General features: G+C 39.8%; 1 protein-coding gene across 1 annotated transcript in view; it reads left to right on the top strand.

Annotated features, from left to right (window-relative positions):
- Positions 1-21,803, top strand: part of LOC136872695 (uncharacterized protein KIAA1143 homolog) — a 465,865-nt gene that overhangs the window by 349,087 nt on the left and 94,975 nt on the right. The gene's annotated exons all lie outside the window — the stretch shown is intronic.

The following is a 21,803-nucleotide window of genomic DNA, read 5'->3' as shown; positions in this document are numbered from 1 at the left end:
AACAGGATAATATACACGCCCCCATGCCGCTCTTGTAACCCAGCGCAGCGTGCTCTACCAAGGCCGCACGCTCTACAGAGTGTCGACATGTTGCCTAGGCCTGCTCGATCCCCCTACCTGTCGCCAATCCAGCATGTATGGGAGGGACATCATTGGACGAAAACTCCAGCGTCATCCACAACCGGCATTAACCGTCCCTGTATTGACCGACCAAGTGCAACAGGCATGGAACTCCATCCCACAAGCTGACATCCAGCACTTGTACGACACAATGCACGCACGTTTGCATGCCTGCATTCAACAGTTACGCGATTACGCCGGTTATTAATGGACCAGCATGGTACATTTGCGATGCCTTTTCGCGCGCGGATATTGACCTGTAGTCTTGTATCTTTAATCATTTAAATATGTTACCTCGACAAATATATTGCCAAAATTTCCATATTCTACATTCCTTATTGCATTGTGTTTGGATATTTTGTTTCCGCTAGTGTACTTTGATACAATATAAGAATGGTGGCTACAAACGAATTTGAGATGAGCATTCAGAATTTATAGACCGACATGTTACTTTATTCATATAGTCATCAAAACAAAGCGATTTTATCAGTTCTTTAATGCCTCGGAATACTGGTCTCAAGAGTATTCGAGGTTTACGCTGTGTGAAACGAGATAAACCTTTCCAATTTACAGTTTACATTGCGCATATACGAACTAGATGTTCAGTGGCACTTTCAGTAATAACAACAGCGTCTCATAAGATGTAGAAATAAACGTTGAAAATTGATAATGGGGCTGGTAGTATCTTCTTTACCGGCGAGTTGTCCGTGCAGTCAGGGGCACGCGGCTGTGAGCTTGCATCCGGGAGATAGTGGGTTCGAATCCCACTGTCGGCAGCCCTGAAGATGGTTTTCCGTGGTTTCCCATTTTCACAACAGGCAAATGTAATTACTGTAATTAAGGCCACGGCCGCTTCCTTCCAACTCCTAGGCTTTACCTATCCCATCGTCGCCATAAGACCTATCTGTGTCGGTGCGACGTAAAGCAACTAGCAAGTATCTTCTTTGTTAGCCTCGAATACTTAGTAGTATGAAACTGCATGGTAGTAATGATGTACTATTAATATATTCCCTGTCCTTTTCAATGGCTTTATGAACATTTAACAAGTAGCGCGTAGTTCGTAGTCAGAATTCATCCATTCTAACGTCATTATGCCGTCTGTTTTGTAAAAATTTATCCAAATATTAGCTTTTTTTATCCTTCAGTTCTTGATGTAAAGCTTGGTATTGTTTCGTTGAAGGCAATGGTATTTTAAATCGCAGTTCTTCTATATACAACGTTTGTCTTGTGAGCTCATAGGTTAGTCTCGAAGGAGCGCATTTTGCCAGGCAGAGAACTTTTTTAAGATACATGGCTTTCACGCTTTCTGGTGTAGTTAGGTTATCATTCGATAGGTGTTCCCAGATAATGTCTAAGACGTATGTCATGATGGGGTCTGTTTGTACCTAGACTTTCTTCTCTTAGCAGCATGTAAGTTGTTACAAACGCTCTGCCGTTTGTTCAGTATATTTGGAAGCTGAGAAAGGTTTGAGAATCAAAGAGTATTTATTATTCTTCCGTGGTCAGAGGAAGTGAATACTCAGTGGCTTGACAGGTCGCAATCAAACATGGCTGCATATTAGAATATTAATGAAATTGTTAGTCGCTTAGCAATCCGCTAAGTGGAGAATGGTTTGCGGGCTAGGGTAAGCCTTCGCCTGTAATTATTGGAGTGATCCTTTAATGATTTGATTGTATGATTACTCAAAGACCTGTCGATGTCTCGTGATTCACCGGCAGGTAATTTCGGGGAGAATAAAACAAAAAATGAAGCAAATCCGTCCAGTAGAACGGACGGACGAATTTTATCATCAGGGCAGTGATTTGTGATTAGCTGCTCATGGTGCAAGTTAAAAGTTGACGTTGACCACTCTGTGAAGTGGCCTAAAAGTCTATCTCGTACAGATCATCTTCCTATTCAGAGGAAGAGGTTTTGCGCATTACCCAAAGCAAACTTTCTGTCAGTCTCCCTTGTACAAGTTTTTGACATGTTCCAGTACGCCCTAGGACTCTTAACTTGGAAGAGTATGCTGGCGACCACGGAGCCCTTATCTCAGTCCTGGCATTGCATTAGGTTTTGCGAGGCCTAGGGTGTCTTTCATTTTCACGCCCTTCGTGGCCCTTCGTGCCCTTATCTTCAGTTTTCGAATTTTCGGAGATCTTCGAATTTCCTTCTGATTAGAGTTAATAGGGAAGGGTTGTTCAGTTGTACGTCCTCTGAAAACAATAATCACCCGCCGCAGCCGTTTCGGTGCTGGCTCCCTCGCTAAAAGTTCACGTGTGCCAAAAATTGTTTTCCGAACTTCCTTCAATAATTTCACAACTATAAAAGCTATCAACATCACTAAAGCTTTCTTGAAAATAGGAAGGTCCAAAGAGGCTACGCAAATAGCTGTCAAGGTCAGATGGCACAATAGAGTGCGGCTGGCGCATCCGCTATTTTGTGATGAAATCGAAGCTCGGAGCGTGAGGTAAAATGAGTATAAGTCAGGACCGCGAGGTGTCGTTCCTTTCTTCTACGCGAGGTCTATCGTTAACTGTAATAATATTTGTGAGAAAACTTGATTAGGTGCGTGAAGGATTATGATATATTCGAGAATATTGTGGGAATATTTTATAAGATCGAAGGCTACTGCAAATGAAAACAAGTAGAAAGAATGAGTCAAACAGAATAGAACAAGCCCAAGATGCCCAAGGCTGGGCATAAGAGGCTAACTACAGCGTAAGAAAGCCGTGGCCGAGCGTTACGAGCTGCAACCGAGTAAGTCTTAAATTACTTCTTCCGTGTAGCCCATGGAGGTACGTAGATAAGCGCGAAGACACCCAGAAGATGAACTCGAGTCGATGGTGGTTAGAAATAATGTGATTTCAAAACATTCACGCGAGGAGAGCCCAGCCAGAAAGGAAAGTCTCGACTTAAACTCTGCTCATTCACTTATTTCTAAAACCCACGGGATGTATTCTACGCCGTGGCTTCGACGCAGCCGTCGCACATTTTTCATTAGCAGCTAATATTGCGCATGTGAACTAGACGCTGTATAGCACTTCCAATGATATCAACACTATGTTTGTCGGACCTCGAAGGGAAATGTGTTCCTCGCTAGTCCGATGAAAACCTACAACCTGTTTTCCAGTCCGTGATCGGGTCAAGGATGGAATGAATGAAGCCCCCATCTTGCAGCGAGGATAGGAATTGTGCCGGCTGCCGAGGCCTGTCGCACTCCTCTGGGGCAATGATTAATGACTGACAGATGAAATGAAAATAGTGGAGAGTGTTGATGACAGGGAAAACTGGATTACCCGGAGAAAAGACTCCGCCTCCGCTTTGTCCAGCACAAATCTCATATGGAGTGACCGGGATTTGAACCACGGAACCCAGCGGTGAGAGGCCTGCGCCACGGAGGCTCGCTAGTCTGATCCTTATGAAATTATTATACACTTAGAAGAGTCGCTCCAAGCAGCTGTGGCTTGAAACAGACCTCAGCATTTGGGGGCGGTGGGCTGGTCCCATCATCGGCTGTCCTGACGATGGTTTTCTGTGGTTTTTCGTTCTCCTCACTATGGCAAATGCCGGAACAGTTCCTTTTGTAGACCATGGCCGCCCTCCGCTAACCCTTCTCCGCACCTCACTTAGGCCTATAGCCTTTTTTTCTGCTAGTGGTTTAATGTCGCACTTCCACATCGTTTTTGCGACAAGGAGTAAGGGTTGGGAAGGTAGTGGCCGTGGCCAAGGCCCAGCCCCACCATTTGCCTGGACTGAAATTAAGAAACCATGGAAAACCATCTTCATGCTTGTCGACGATGGGATTCGAACCCAACATCTCCCGATTACAAACTCACATTGACCCAAACCACGTGTCCAACTCGCTTGGTATGGATTTACTGATATCTTCTCTATCTCCATACCAAATATAAATGACCCATACGTCTTCTTTGCTGGAGAAAATCCCATTCAAATCCATGGACTTCTCAGTTTTATGGCATAAGAGAATGTTGTCTAGAACGTTCAGAATAGCAATGACGTATGCGTCAACTCAACGCACGTCTGCATCTATATCGCAATATAAAAACTTGATAATATTATTAAAATATACGTTTTTAAAGGAAAATGATGCTTTTGTTTCGTCAGCCAGGCTTTCTGAGCCCAAGTTGGCCGGTTCGATCCTGTCTCACTCTAGTGGTATTTCAAAGTGCTCAAATACGTCAGCGCCGTGTCGTTAGATTTATCGGCAAGTGAAGGAACTCCCGTGGGTCAAAATTCCGACACCTCGGCGTCTATGAAAACTGGAAAAGTAGTTAGTTGGACGTAAAACCATTATTATTATTATTATTATTATTATTATTATTATTATTAGCTATAACTTAACCTATAGGCCTACCCATTTTAGATAACAAACCTAATGATTGATATGATATTGAAAGAACGCAGTTCCAGCAGGGATGGATAATTACTCTACGACCCAGCTCTTTATGATGATTATTATTATCGTCAGCTATAAATTGACCTATACCTATTTTAGAAAACAAACCTAATGACTGATATGATACTGAAAGAATGCAGTTCTAGCAGGGATGCATATTTAAGACCCGTCTCTTTATGATGATCATTATGATTATTATGATTTTTTTTTTTGCTATGGGCTTTACGTCGCACCGACACAGATAGGTCTTATGGCGACGATGGGATAGGAAAGGCATAGGAGTTGGAAGGAAGCGGCCGTGGCCTTAATTAAGGTACAGCCCCAGCATTAGCCTGGTGTGAAAATGGGAAACCACGGAAAACCATTTTCAGGGCTGCCGATAGTGGGATTCGAACCTACTATCTCCCGGATGCAAGCTTCACAGCCGCGCGCCTCTACGCGCACGGCCAACTCGCCCGGTATGATGATGATGATGATGATTATTATTATTATTATTATTATTATTATTATTATTATTATTATTATTATTATTATTATTATTATTATTATCAGCCTGTGAAGGGCTTGTACTTTTCTCGTCTAATGGAGTTTGTCTCACAATCAGTCTTCTCCGAGTTTTATTAGTGTTAATCTCGCTTTTAGTACGGTGTTAATAGTGTAACAATACTGTGATGGGCGACGAAAGTAATGAGGCACTGCAGGAACGCCCTACTGATTTTTTTTTTTGCGTCGCACCGACACAAATAGGTCTTATGGCGACGATGGGACAGGAAAGGCCTGGGAATGGGAAGGAAGCGGCCGTGGCCTTGATTAAGGTACAGCCCCAGCATTTGCCTGGTGTGAAAATGGGAAACCACGGAAAACCATATTCAAGGCTGCCGACAGTGGGATTCGAACCCACTATCTCCCGGATGCAAGCTCACAGCTGTGCGGTCCTAACCGCACGACCAACTTGCCCGGTGCCTACTGATTCTAGGAAGCTTTCTGTCAACAAAACAAACTGAAAAATAGATGTACGCACAAAACTGGAAATACCGGCAAGGAGTAGGCCTACGTCGGTGTGAAAAACTAAAAAAAAAAAAAAAAAAATACCAAAACCAAAAACTGTTGGTCCTCCTTGTCATTGTGGTTGCTTTCAGACAGTTTGAAAGGACATTACCGATGTGATGTTTGGTGAATTCTGGGAAAATGGAAATTATGAACTGAAAAATAAGTATTTGAACAATTCAATGAAAAGTGTCGATGTCGATGTTAAAAGAACATGGGTGAAGAACAGACCTTCGCGAAGACTCTGATCTGAAGAATATAGAGTTGTCTATCATGATGTCTCTTACACTGTTTTTGTGCTGTTGCTTTTATAAATATTCATGCCCGAAGTGAAAGAAGTTAGCGTACTGTGCGCGTTAAAGTCAGAGTATCAGGCGTCTTAGACACTGACAAACGGGGTCGTCAAACATGTAAACTTACTAGGAAATTACTCCCAACCTATACCGGCGAAAATAATTGAGCATATCAATACCAATTCCTGCTCTTTCCACATACCGTAATACTGTTGCACTCACTATTTAGGGGTTCCGCTACCATACATTTGACAGCACCGTCTTAATTTTGTAAATAAACAAAAATTAGCGCTAAATTTATTAATTTTGTACTAGTTGTTACTATTAGAACTAAATTTATTACTTGACTAGTTTAGCAATAGAAGTTAATACGGTATGGGCATATTTACCCCCCCCCCCATGGCGCAACAGCGCCGAAGGACTATGGCCTACCAAGCGACCGCTGCTCAGCCCGAAGGCCTGCAGATTACGAGGTGTCGTGTGGTGAGCACGACGGATCCTCTCGGCCGTTATTCTTGGCTTTCTAGACCGAGGCCGCCATCTCACCGTCAGATAGCTCCTCACTTGTAATCACGTAGGCTGAGTGGGCCTCGAACCAGCCCTCAGATGCAGGTAAAAATCCCTGACCTGGCCGGGAATCGAATCCGGGGCCTCCGGGTAAAAGGCAGGCACGCTACCCCTACACCGTGGGGCCGGCTATGGGAAAATTTACCATTTACAATGTTTTTGTATCCATAGCAATTTATTTTATAACGTATTGCCCCCTTTATGCCGGGCTCAGCTCGCCGGAGAGCGAGGGTCTCAGTGGTGGACCGTTCGCTATCGGCTGCGCAGAAAGTTTTAAAGGCAGGGATAGATGAAGGACTAGCGACAAATGAAAGGAGACTAAATTAGGTTTACACATTTATTAAACTAACACTCTTTAAAGAAAACAATTAAATTAACAAAATCTGGGTTGGATTCTTGAAAAACATCTTCTCCTCGTGCTTTCATTCGTGAGGTATCTCGCTCAAATAAATTTTCAATGATTGTTCTTTTCTGCAATAATAAATATAGAAACCATTAACTTACTGAAAAATTGATTGGAAAACAAAATAATATCTAATATCCTTCTCTTATGATGATAATCCAATTATTAAAATTAAAATCTTCCCTCCTGGGTTTCAATTATTTTCCAAGAAAATGACTATTTTCTCCTCCTTATTTAAATTATTGAAAATTATTTAATTCATTAATTTGTGATTAGCAAGTCTTCCCTAGACTTTCCTTTCAACAATTACTTCGTTTATATAATTATTGATTGAATAAACTTCTTCTAATAACTTTTACTTGAACTTATATCACCTTAACTTTTGCTCAATTTTATGCAGAAAGTGACTGTACAACATCTAACAATTAAATCTCGTGACATCAGTCCACGGACGTTGCCTTCTCTTATTCACTTTGAGTTAGTAAATTAGGCCCTAATCAACCTTAAATTACGATAAAATCTTCTAAAGATTCAAAATTGATCCAATTACGGACACGCGAAATAATACAAGTCGGTCAAAACTTTGACGCACATAATGAAAATTACCTTCACAAAATCGTACATGAAATATTCCAAAAAACACAGAATAGGATCAAATCTCACATCACACATTCACACAGGGGTACACGGCGTTATTATAACATTATTTACACGAACACTAACCCATTATTATTAATTTTAGGATTTTACTGCGAATTAGGGAAATCATTCTCCAGATGACACTATCACACACATCCCAGGTATCAATTCAGAGTGTGATAGAATTAAGGTTATCACTTATACAAAGAAATTAACTATACAACGATGTTCAAGGAGTATTTTAAACAGAAATCATCCTAATTTAGCGAATAGAATAATTGTAACACAGGTCAAAATAATAGAATACGCGCTAACGGTACATGAGTTGCGGCATTTATTTTTATTCATCATAATGTCGTGGCTCTCAATTATTCTGCACTGAAGCTCGAAGAAATCATGTCCAGTGACACATCTCTTCCCAAAATTGACTCTAATGGGTGCATAAATCATTACTCAAAATATAATGCCCATCTGCAAGTCATACTCTTAATTCATAGCGCAGAAATATACCTATAATTCGTCGATACTCCGTCCGGAGAATTTGCCATGTTCCAGGCTTACTTTACATAAAGTGAGCACACGATAATACTTTCCAAAAATAACTAACATTAAACTCATGACCTTATTAAATCATTTTAGCCCGTAATTAGCTTTAATTATTTTTACTCATTATTATTATTATTATTATTATTATTATTATATTCCTGACCGTGCATAATCTCATTCGCAAAGTTGTCGTGTGAAGTTATTCGGATGACTCTAAATAAATTCGAACCCATAAACATGTCGTACAATCATAGAATGAAATTCTACACGAAGAAAAACACTAGAACACTGTCCTAATTTGTTTTAAATAACTTTCAAATTATTTCAAAACTAATCAAAATTAACGCGGGGTTCATTTAATTTTTATCTCACCTGTCTTCTAAATTCTTAGGACAGTTAAGGTCTCTCTCGATGACTCACATTCATTTCTAACTAATAGAGCAAACACACACTCATTCCAAGGGTTCTAACTACCTCTCACCAAAGAAAGAAGAATGAAAAATCAAACTACTGCAAAACTAATATAAATCCAAAGGAATAAGTAAGGCTACGTTTACAGATATTTACAAAGATAGAAAGCAATTGAATTCTTAAAGAATACTCATGTGACTGGTGTGAACTGGATTGTGGCTGATGACCTAGCACGTGGTCACATCACCTTCCATCGAACGAAGTCTCGCCCATGTCCGATGCCTCACATGTTTAGTGACTCATGGAGGCGTTGACGATGTACAGGAACTTGCAGTATTCTTCGTGGAGCTGGATAACCATCTTGCCGTAAACTCGAACTCAGGACCTTTCTTCTTCCAAGTTCTTGTAGAAAGCTGAAACTAACAAAAAGTCTTAGAAATAGCCCAGGATTCACTCTCGATGCTTTATAATCTGGCTGAAGACACTTATCTTAGGACAACCCTAAATTAATCGTAGTGAAATTTTTCGAGTGTCTGAATTGCTGTTTATATAGTCCTCGATGCCTTCTCCAATGTAAAGTCTTCCGATGAAGCAAACGACGTCCAGTTTCTTCGGTTGCTGCAGTCAGAGTAATGCTCAAATTTAGCGTTCAGAAGTATAAAACCCTCTACCAAATTTTCCTCTGGAATTACCATTCATTTCCTGTCGTAAGACATAGGTGTGTCTCTTAATTACATCTAATTGGTGGATTTGTTGAATTCCAGTGAAGGTTGTCACTTTTATTGGCTGCTCCAGTTTTACGTCACTTGACTTTCCATTTATTGATCGATTGAGATCTGCCTGCTCGCCGTGTCACGTGGTACGCACACATGTGTCTGAAGGCCACATAACAGGAATTCCAGCCTGCTCCCTCGTGCTCTCTGTAGGTCGGGAAAACCGGTTCGCGAAGTGACTAGCTCGTACTGGCACGAAATACGGAATCTCACCCTCTTGCCGATTAAAATAATGTCCCAACACACTGATGAAATAAATCATTTTCTTTCTAATAAAATATTACCACTTTTGAAGGGGACATATTTCTCCCTTGGTTAAATAATGATTTGATCTGAAGATGGAATCATTATTACAGGAAATCTCCAATTAACATGTTCCCTGAAAATTTAGGTGGTAATCAGGTGTCACTTCTATTTAGGGTTCTGTTCCAGCACGAAGCCTCGCGTTGTCTGCCTCGAGTGCAGCACCAAGCCGTCGAAGTTGATCCATTACCTTCTCTTGTAATTCACGGCATTCTTCACAAATCTCATCTTGTAAATTTACTTGGGTCGAAACATGGTGGTAGGTTGGATCTTCATCTGTATCTGGCGGTGTTTCTTCTTCTATTATGAGATTGATATGATGACCATCTACAGGTTTAGAAGAATAATAATAACTTTTTAAATTCTGGGCGTTATGAATACCTTCATAATTTTTATCTAAACTTTGGATTCTGTAAGCGTTATTCCCATAAACTTTTATAATTTTATAAGGACCTATAAAAAGTGGTGCAAATTTGGCGTAATATTTGCTGGTTGTTTCTGACGTAGCTGGCTTTTTCAAAAGAACATACTCATTGAGTTTGAGGGGTCGGCAAAACTTTTTATCCTTCACTCGGCGTTGTCTACGCTCAGCTTGTTCGCGCAATGAAGTGGCGGCTTTCCGAATGTTTTCTTCCAGCGTAGGCTTCAGATTACCGGGGCATTGGACAATATCGTCCCAAGGTCGATGCGGTTGTCGGTCGAAGTGAAGAGTAACAGGAATCTGTGACGTAGCTTCGTGTACTGTATTGTTCAAACATTCCATCATAATGGGTAGAACATCAATCCAAAGCCAGTGTGCATTTCCACAAAATATCCTGCAGAATTTAGATAATTCTTGCATCACTCTCTCTGCCGGGTTACTAGATGGATGTCGGATCGAGTTTAATATGTGTTTAATTCCAAGTTGTTCCATGGCTTCACGAAATTCGGCAGATGTGAACTGCGATCCGTGGTCAGTGAGAAGTGCTTTAGGCTTGCCCATATGCGGAATTAAATTACGGGTGATTCGTCTAATGACAGATTTTGAGTTGGCCTTTTGAATTGGATATAAAGTCACATATTTTGAGAATACGTCAATGGTGACGACAACATGCCGGTTACCTCTCTTTGATGTAGGAACGGGACCGAACAAATCCATTGCGTACAGCTGTTTAGGCTCGGAAGGTATGATTGGAATAGGATTATGTTGCAATAAATGTGAGCTTGGCTTTACCCTCTGGCATGTGTCACAGGTTCGAACTATGTTCCTCACTATTGATCTTTGTTTGTCCCATATAAATTTTTCTTGGATGGTAGCCAATGTTTTATCGATACCGCCATGTCCAGTAATTCGATGTGCATGCCAAATTAAAGATTCAAATAATTTCGAAGGTACAACAATTTTCAATTTCGATTTTTCCGGATCCACAAATTTAAATAGAATGTTATCTAAATACTGGTATCGGGATGCTCTTCTTCTTATTCTACGGTATCCAGGATCTCTAGGTTTAATTTTACCCTCTAGGAAATCAATGATAGGTCTTAAGTCACTGTCTCTTTTTTGAGCTTGCCGTATATATCTGAGTTTTCTTAAGAACTCATGATCCTCAGGAACTAGTTCAAGTTGGTTGATTTCCAGTACTTCCTCATTAGGATTACGGCTCAGACAGTCGGCCAGTAAATTACTCTTCCCAGAACAATGTTCCAATTGAATGTTGAATTGTTGCACAAACATTGTCCATCGAAATACTCGTTCTGATGCCATAGTAGCCTTTAGCATGAAGGTTAAAGCTTTATGATCTGTTCTAATAATGATCGGAAATCCGTAGATGATTTTCTACCAATATTTCAATGCAAATACTATGGATAACATTTCTATTTCGGTTACTGAATAATGCTTTTCGTGATTTCGTAATTTCCGACTAACGAAGGCTAGGTAAGTTTTATTTTCCGGCTTCTCTCCGTCTTCCTGGAATAACACAGCCCCAATTCCGATTCCAGATGCATCCGTTTGTACTATAAAGGGTTTTCCAAAATCAGGATATCCTAGCTTAATGTAATTCAACAGCATCTCTTTAGTCTTGGTAAATGCGAGGTCACACTCTTCGTTCCATTTCCACCTGTTGCCTTTTTTTAATAGATCTTGAAGTGGAGCTACCGTTTGTGTGTAGTTGGGACAATGGCTCGCAAAGAAGTTGGCCATGCCTAGGAACTGCCGTACTTGTTTGACACGTATCGGCCTCGGAAATTTGCTAATAGCTTCAATTTTTATAGGGTTCGGCCTTATCCCTTTTCCATCAATAATATGGCCTAAAAATAATATTTCAGACTGGCAGAAGCGTGATTTCTTTAGGTTGATGTGGAACCCAAATTTTGAAAGATTGCTCAACAGTTTTTCTAGCTTAACCAGATGTTCTTCGAATGTTTCACTCGCCATAAGCAGATCATCAACATATTTAGTAATAAAACTCTTGACTTCATCCGTAAGGCATCGATCTAAGGCACGGATAAGAGCGGCCGAGGCGTTAGAAATGCCAAAGGGCAATTTTCTAAAAACGTATGTTTGCTGGTCAAACATAAATCCAGTCAATAATCTTGACTTTTCTTCCAAAAGAATGTGGTAATACGAGGAGGTAAAATCCACTGATGTGAACAAGTTCATGCCACGGAAATTTCTAAGGACATCTTTAATTGCTGGCGCCTGGTCTCTTTCTGGTATCAGTTTGGAGTTAATATTTCGCGCGTCTAAACATATTCTCAGAGATCCATCTGGTTTCTGTACCACCACTAAAGCACTTATAAATGGTGTACTGGACTTCATGATAATCCCGTCTCTCTCCATTTCTGCAATAATTTTCCCTACGCGAGAATGAAATTTCTCAGGGATTGGATAAGGCTTCTTTTTAAACGGAGTCCAGTCTGTGACTACTAGAGAATATTTAAAGTCAGGGATCTGGCCTGGTTTATCATCAAACACTGATTTATATTTTAACAATAACTCTCGGAGTCGGCCTCTTTCTTCTTCCGTTCCTATAGCTTGGTTAACCTTTGAGTTCATGAGGTCATACGGGTGTGTTGCATCGTCGCCCTCTTCTATAATATTATCCAGAGCCTTCTGTGGCTTCCTGGTCTTCGGATTCCCACGGTGTCGAGGCGTTATTAATGAGAAACACACTCTGATCATTGATATCGGCTGGATTAACTATAGCCGTTTCCCATGTCTCATCCAATCGAAAAAGAATTTGGTTGGAATTCAAGTCAATATTGGCATGGTAAGATGTCAAAAAGTCAACTCCTAGAATGATGTTAAATTTTATATTTGACATAGCCAAGAATACGTTCTGAAATTTTGTATTTCCAATTTCAACATCCAACAGTGTCTGTAGTTTGCAAGCCACAGTCTTATCCGGGATAATTCCTTTTATTTTAATGTGAGATACTGGTATAATCGGAATATCATGTCTGTCCTTTAAATCATTTAGGAAAGAAGTTGAAATGACACTAATTGTAGATCCAGTATCCACTAAACATTTTACTTTTACGCCACATATTCTAGCCGAAATTATAGGTAGTGTTTTTAAGTAGTTCGTGTTCGACTCTAGATTTTCTTCGAGTAGGTCATCTGATCTTGTCATCCAGGAATCAATTTGAACAATAATCCACTCTTGCGTTTCACTATTACTATAAGGGTTAGTGTCGAGACTATCTCCTACTAATTCAGGGTTTTTTTTTTGATGGCACCTTGATTGTACCCATCATCTTCCGAATGTTCCTTATCTTCCCTTTGTTTTGCTCTTTGGTACTCCAAACTCTCCGCTCCAACAATGTCAGGGTTGACGTCCTGCTCATGTGTAGCCCGATGCCATTTCTTACGTTCTTGACTGGACTGCTGGAGTTCCCGCAAATACTTCTCTCTCTCTTCCTCTCTCCAGTTTCTTTTCCGTCTCTCAGGTCTTCTATTCTCTGGTTCTCTTCTCCATCTGTCCCTATTGTTTTCATATGGTCTTCTTCGGACATTACGTCTGGAATAATTCCATTCTTCATCATCTCGGCGTCCTGGTCTCGGAGATCGGTCTCTGGGTTGTCTTCCTTCGATATTTCTACCCCAATTTCTCCCTTGGTTAACAATGTTCCTTTCTTCAGATCTGGTAACATTGGTTTGGAAAACTTGCTGTTCTTGGCCGGAATTTCGCCTCTGTGGTTCTCTAGATGTCATGTCGAGCTGTCTCAATATGGCTTCAGCTTGAATTGCGGTTTGTACATTTGAGGCAATCATAATTCGTTGCGTTTCTGCTGGAAGTTGCCTGGTAATAACCTTTATTAATTCAGCTTCCGATGGCGGTGTGTCTAGCTCTCGTAGCTTACGTAGCTGACTGGAGAAAAATTCTGAAAATCGTGTTGGCGTGGATAAGGCATACCTCTTAGCGTACAACTCTGTTTTGAGATTATGTTGAATGTCCGTGTTCCAATATTTTTCTAGGAAAGCCCTCTTAAATCCTTCGAAATTGTCGAATGAATATCGGAACGCTGTGAACCATGTCAATACAGAATTCTCCAAATATCTTTCCGTTACTCGCAGTTGGCGCTCTTCTGGTATTTTGTTGTCCCGAAAATATTCTTGTAATTCATTAATAAAACTCCTGGGAGTTACCCCTTTTACGTTATTAAATTTTTTTGGATGGTCTTCCTGCATTCGAATTATATTTACTATCTGCGTTTGACCTGACGTATTGAGTTGACTTACTCCTCCGCTATTATATCCTTGAGCTGGATTGGTGACATTTACGTTGTTATGGGCATTCATTTGGTCGTCCTGCTTCGGAGTTGAAGATAAAATTTCTCCGGATACCTTCTTTTCTAAATTACTTTGCCTCTCTAACAATGTATTGGTTACAATATTATGACTTTCGCCTTGCAATTTAAGCAATTGTAATTCTTTAGTGAGTTCCTGAATTCCGTTCTGTAGTTCTTGTTTATAGGATTCCGAACTAGCTTTTACCTCTCCTATTTCTTTATCTATTGAGGTTTTCATAGTTTGCAAACTCTGTTGTGTCTCCTCAATCGTTTCGTAAAAATATTCAAGTCGCTCTGAGTTGGTGACTTGAGCTACTTTTATTTCAGCAATAACGCCCTTTTCTACCTGTTTCACAGTTTCGAAAATTTGAGTGAATTTCCTAGACCATGCTGTTTTGGTTGCTGTTAAGTCCTGTGCATTCTCATCGATTTTCTCCTCAATCGCTTGAAATTTATCTTGCACCTCGTCCTTATATTTACCTAATCCTTGCAATATCCCAGTTTGTACTTTAGCCAGTCTTTCACTAAATTCATTAGACATAGCTGACATGGCATTGTCTATTCCGACCTGGATTTCTCCCTTTAAATTTGAAAAATTTTGTTTCACAGATACCAATTCACTTTGAACTGAAGCTAACTTCCCGTTAAATAATTTAACGTCCATGTGTAGCTTTTCGATATTCTCCTCTGTCTTGCTTTGAATTTCCTCAATAGTACCTTTGAGTTCCCTTTTTATTAACTCACTATTCTCGCTAAGTTTTTGTTCTAGATTTACACTGTTTTCGCTAAGTTTTTGTTCTAGATTTACACTATTTTCGCTAAGTTTTTGTTCTAAACTTTCACTAAGTTTTTGTTCTAATGATACATTATTTTCACTGAGTTTTTGCTCTAGTTTAGTTTGATTCTCATTCATTTCCCGCTTTAAGTTATTTTGTAAGTCAGTCACTACTCCGTCTAAGAGTCTACGTAAATCCTCCATTGTTACAGTACTCATCTTTCTTTTGAAATAAACGGCAATTCAGACATGGGAGGACTAAGTTCGATGGCCACATACCAGAATCCAATTCATCAGTCACAAGTGGATTGATGTCACAGCCTTCAGAGAAGATTAACATCGCAAAATACAATCCTACAGCCTAAGTCCAAATTATGCGGAAAATAGCCGCTACAAGAATTTTGACAACTATCATCCAGATTTTGTTTATAATTAAACAACAAGGCCCTTCCTAAACTTAACCTGAGTGTAGTTCGCCACAAAATTTTGGGCTAATAAATGTTTCAAAAATAACCTGGAAAAATTTTATTTGTCGCCGCATCTTGTTTTTGTCCAAATTCTGGACTACAAGATCGAGTCCTTTTATTGGTACAGCCAATAAATCGGGCCCCACGTTGGGCGCCAAATCTATACCTGCCCCCTTTATGCCGGGCTCAGCTCGCCGGAGAGCGAGGGTCTCAGTGGTGGACCGTTCGCTATCGGCTGCGCAGAAAATTTTAAAGGCAGGGATAGATGAAGGACTAGCGACAAATGAAAGGAGACTAAATTAGGTTTACACATTTATTAAACTAACACTCTTTAAAGAAAACAATTAAATTAACAAAATCTGGGTTGGATTCTTGAAAAACATCTTCTCCTCGTGCTTTCATTCGTGAGGTATCTCGCTCAAATAAATTTTCAATGATTGTTCTTTTCTGCAATAATAAATATAGAAACCATTAACTTACTGAAAAATTGATTGGAAAACAAAATAATATCTAATATCCTTCTCTTATGATGATAATCCAATTATTAAAATTAAAATCTTCCCTCCTGGGTTTCAATTATTTTCCAAGAAAATGACTATTTTCTCCTCCTTATTTAAATTATTGAAAATTATTTAATTCATTAATTTGTGATTAGCAAGTCTTCCCTAGACTTTCCTTTCAACAATTACTTCGTTTATATAATTATTGATTGAATAAACTTCTTCTAATAACTTTTACTTGAACTTATATCACCTTAACTTTTGCTCAATTTTATGCAGAAAGTGACTGTACAACATCTAACAATTAAATCTCGTGACATCAGTCCACGGACGTTGCCTTCTCTTATTCACTTTGAGTTAGTAAATTAGGCCCTAATCAACCTTAAATTACGATAAAATCTTCTAAAGATTCAAAATTGATCCAATTACGGACACGCGAAATAATACAAGTCGGTCAAAACTTTGACGCACATAATGAAAATTACCTTCACAAAATCGTACATGAAATATTCCAAAAAACACAGAATAGGATCAAATCTCACATCACACATTCACACAGGGGTACACGGCGTTATTATAACATTATTTACACGAACACTAACCCATTATTATTAATTTTAGGATTTTACTGCGAATTAGGGAAATCATTCTCCAGATGACACTATCACACACATCCCAGGTATCAATTCAGAGTGTGATAGAATTAAGGTTATCACTTATACAAAGAAATTAACTATACAACGATGTTCAAGGAGTATTTTAAACAGAAATCATCCTAATTTAGCGAATAGAATAATTGTAACACAGGTCAAAATAATAGAATACGCGCTAACGGTACATGAGTTGCGGCATTTATTTTTATTCATCATAATGTCGTGGCTCTCAATTATTCTGCACTGAAGCTCGAAGAAATCATGTCCAGTGACACATCTCTTCCCAAAATTGACTCTAATGGGTGCATAAATCATTACTCAAAATATAATGCCCATCTGCAAGTCATACTCTAATTCATAGCGCAGAAATATACCTATAATTCGTCGATACTCCGTCCGGAGAATTTGCCATGTTCCAGGCTTACTTTACATAAAGTGAGCACACGATAATACTTTCCAAAAATAACTAACATTAAACTCATGACCTTATTAAATCATTTTAGCCCGTAATTAGCTTTAATTATTTTTACTCATTATTATTATTATTATTATTATTATATTCCTGACCGTGCATAATCTCATTCGCAAAGTTGTCGTGTGAAGTTATTCGGATGACTCTAAATAAATTCGAACCCATAAACATGTCGTACAATCATAGAATGAAATTCTACACGAAGAAAAACACTAGAACACTGCCCTAATTTGTTTTAAATAACTTTCAAATTATTTCAAAACTAATCAAAATTAACGCGGGGTTCATTTAATTTTTATCTCACCTGTCTTCTAAATTCTTAGGACAGTTAAGGTCTCTCTCGATGACTCACATTCATTTCTAACTAATAGAGCAAACACACACTCATTCCAAGGGTTCTAACTACCTCTCACCAAAGAAAGAAGAATGAAAAATCAAACTACTGCAAAACTAATAGAAATCCAAAGGAATAAGTAAGGCTACGTTTACAGATATTTACAAAGATAGAAAGCAATTGAATTCTTAAAGAATACTCATGTGACTGGTGTGAACTGGATTGTGGCTGATGACCTAGCACGTGGTCACATCACCTTCCATCGAACGAAGTCTCGCCCATGTCCGATGCCTTACATGTTTAGTGACTCATGGAGGCGTTGACGATGTACAGGAACTTGCAGTATTCTTCGTGGAGCTGGATAACCATCTTGCCGTAAACTCGAACTCAGGACCTTTCTTCTTCCAAGTTCTTGTAGAAAGCTGAAACTAACAAAAAGTCTTAGAAATAGCCCAGGATTCACTCTCGATGCTTTATAATCTGGCTGAAGACACTTATCTTAGGACAACCCTAAATTAATCGTAGTGAAATTTTTCGAGTGTCTGAATTGCTGTTTATATAGTCCTCGATGCCTTCTCCAATGTAAAGTCTTCCGATGAAGCAAACGACGTCCAGTTTCTTCGGTTGCTGCAGTCAGAGTAATGCTCAAATTTAGCGTTCAGAAGTATAAAACCCTCTACCAAATTTTCCTCTGGAATTACCATTCATTTCCTGTCGTAAGACATAGGTGTGTCTCTTAATTACATCTAATTGGTGGATTTGTTGAATTCCAGTGAAGGTTGTCACTTTTATTGGCTGCTCCAGTTTTACGTCACTTGACTTTCCATTTATTGATCGATTGAGATCTGCCTGCTCGCCGTGTCACGTGGTACGCACACATGTGTCTGAAGGCCACATAACAGGAATTCCAGCCTGCTCCCTCGTGCTCTCTGTAGGTCGGGAAAACCGGTTCGCGAAGTGACTAGCTCGTACTGGCACGAAATACGGAATCTCACCCTCTTGCCGATTAAAATAATGTCCCAACACACTGATGAAATAAATCATTTTCTTTCTAATAAAATATTACCACTTTTGAAGGGGACAGTATAGACCCCATACCCTATTAGTTTTTGACAGTAGTTAAATATTAATGTCATGATTTCTCTTTTTACCGTGCGGTCTATGGGAGATATGTAAGGTTATAACTTTTTAACGCATGTATCTCGAAACAAGTTTTTTTAGCGCATTCGACATTGCTGTTCTAAAGGCCTGAAATCACCGCAACGCATCTCCGAACCTGAGAGAAAGCGTCACTCTCTAGAAGGCCCGCCGTAGCCCATCAGGGTATGAAATCAAAGCTTTTAGTAATAGAACAACTGAAGTTGCTGTCAGAAATATCGACTGTAAAACCAGCATGATATTTTGTTGTACTTGGCAATATAGCCTCTTTACTTTGCAATCCCCAGCACGGGGCGGATTGGCCGCGCTATTGCTATGAAGCTAAGCTTTGCATTCGGGAGAAAAGTGGGTTCGAACCCTACCGTCGGCTGTCCTGGGAATGGTTTTCTGTGGTTTCCCATTTTCACTTCCAGGCAAATGCCGAGACAGTTCCTATTCATACGCCACAGCCGATGCCTTTCACCTCCTTACCCAATTTCACTCACCATAATTAATTTCGTCTTCATTAGCTCCTAACCTGAACTTGGCGACAAGAAGTGCATCCGGACGTAAAACATGCCGTATAACTTCATTTCGCCTCATTTCTTACTCAGTCTCAGGAAACGGGGCTAAGGGGTAGACTTACTCTGTATACCCCCGTCCCTCTCGCTCGTTCGCTGTTTTTATTATTATTACTGTATTTGCCTTTTAGTCTGTGAACTTACATTTTCTGCCCCATACTTTGTATTTAAGTTTTTTTTTAACAATCTCGGGTTAGTTCTGTACACTTCGGAAATAAGTTCAACTGTATTATCTGTCTTTGTTACAAAAATCGTGTTCAAATGACTGAGGATGGTGTTCAAAGGTAATTTTAAAATTAATTGTACATAACATTCTATACAGCAAAACTACTAGAACAGAAATTCTTTTTTTTTAAATTTTTTTTTATTGTTTGTGTTATTTCATCTCTACAAGAGGATAATCACAATTTTTTGAGTTTTTAAAGTTTGTTTCGTCTTGTATAATTATTAGTTGTAAATTTGCGTTATTACTTATTTTTTTAATTTTGTAAAGTATAAATATATTCTTAGGGGATGTCTAACCGAGGCGGTAAAGGCGTGCTCGGGTCACTCGGAGGACGTAGGTTCAATTCTCCGTTAGGAAGTCAAAATATTTCCGCTTCCAGAGCGGACATGGCCCAGAGGTTCACTCATCAATCAACCTAAACCAAAAATAAGAACCGAGTTAATTCCTGGGGGCTAAGGTGGCCGGGCATAGTGCTGATGACTATATCCCATGCAGTACCGTGGTAATAGCGAATCTCATTACCCCAGACCTCTTAACGTGAACAACTAAGGAACAAACGAAAAAATACATAAATCATTCAGTCTATTACTCAACTACAGACTCATCAAATTGGAGTAGTAAACACTTATGAACAGTTACCTGCTATAGACTGACATTAGGCTAGGTCTTTATTGGAAGAAATTGGAAGAAAACTTTCGATATTTCTTTTCTTTGCTAGTATTTTAACATCATGCTAACACATGCGCAGCCCGACTGAAACGAGGTGAGCACCCTCGGCCGTTATTCCTGCCTTTCTAGACCGGAGCCGCTATCTCATAGACAGCTACAGGAGCCTCCGTGGCTCAGACGGTAGTGCTCTGGCCTCTCACCGCTGGGTTCCGTGTTTCAAATCCCGGTCGAATGATTGGAAACTGGCTGCGGCTTAACATTTTTCAAGGGCTATCTATGATAGCTAAGTAACATTGTAACCGACTTCCCTCCGAGGCTACCATGATTTTTTTTGATAGTTGCTTTACGTCGCACCGACACATATAGGTCTTATGGCTACGATGAGATAGGAAAGGCCTAGGAGTTGGAAGGAAGCGACCGTGGCCTTAATCAAGATACAGTCCCCCCATTTGCCTGGTGTGAAAATGGGAAACCACTGAAAACCATCTTCAAGGCTGCCGGCAGTGGGGTTCGAACCCACTATCTCCCGGGATGCAAGCTCACAGCTGCGTGCCTCTTACCGCACGGCCAACTCGCCCGGGTCTACCGTGATTTGAAAATCGGTTCCAGTGCATGTGAAATTAAAAAAAAGGAATTTTTGAATGAAAATCATGCGCCTGTGGTTCAGGTTCCACGTAAAACTGGAGGTCCTGTGACTATAGTTATGAGGTTACCAAACCAGCTAGTTTTAATGTACTTTCTTAGCCCGCTTAACGTTAAGACTCTGGTTTCGGTACTTACGTGCTGGTGGCGGGAACACCGAAATATATTTGTAATTTGTATAGCGATTGCTTTAGAAAAAGGATTTGGCAGTATGATGAATTAACATTTTTCAGTTGATTTAAATCTCTCTAAAGAACCTGAGTGGGGAAACAGTAGAAGAATGTTCGTTGCACTTGAAAGAAAGAGTTATCATTTTCGATGATACAATACCTCGTCGAAAAAGATTTGTACGTAAACAGATAGGCTCAGAAAACACAGCGACATTAAAAAAAGACCATTTGAGATAGGTGGTGTAATTTCATGGGCAGAAATTCTGAAGATGAATGCACTTTAGGCTAGCGTTGAGAATTTTATAGTTTTTCTTTGCAGTCCCAGACCATAAAGCAGCCGTGCAAAGGATATTTTCATTATTAAATGTTCATTGCCCAGGTGAGAGAAATTGACTAGCTGCAGAATGTGTCTAGAACTTGCTGAATGCCTCATATAGTTATGTCACTTGTTCTCGATTCTGTGATAGCATCACATCTAGAAATAAGTTTCTTTAAAGGGTTTGAAGGAGTGAGAATATTATTTTCTTTAAAATTAGGTTATGATCAGATTAAGAATGTTTACAATTATTGTTGGAATAAAGGATGTGTGGGATACCTCCTGATTTTAAAAAAGTATATGGTAAATGAAATGGCGTACGGCTGTTTGTGCCGGGAGTGTCCGAGGACATATTCGGCTCGCCAGGTGCAGGCCTTTTGATTTGACGCCTGTAGGTGACCTGTGCGTCATGATGAGGATGAAATGATGATGAAGACGATACATACACCCAGCCCCCGTGCTAGCGAAATTAACCAATGACGGGAATCGAACCCGGGACCCCTGTGGCCAAAGGCCAGCACGCTGGAGTCGGACAAAGTATATGGTAGCCCTATTTTATGATGATATCATTAATCACTTAAACGTA

The sequence above is a fragment of the Anabrus simplex genome, chromosome 4 (assembly GCF_040414725.1).
Source record: "Anabrus simplex isolate iqAnaSimp1 chromosome 4, ASM4041472v1, whole genome shotgun sequence".
Lineage (NCBI taxonomy): Eukaryota > Metazoa > Arthropoda > Insecta > Orthoptera > Tettigoniidae > Anabrus > Anabrus simplex.
Note: the sequence above shows the minus strand (reverse complement) of the source record. Positions and strands in the feature narration are given on the sequence as shown.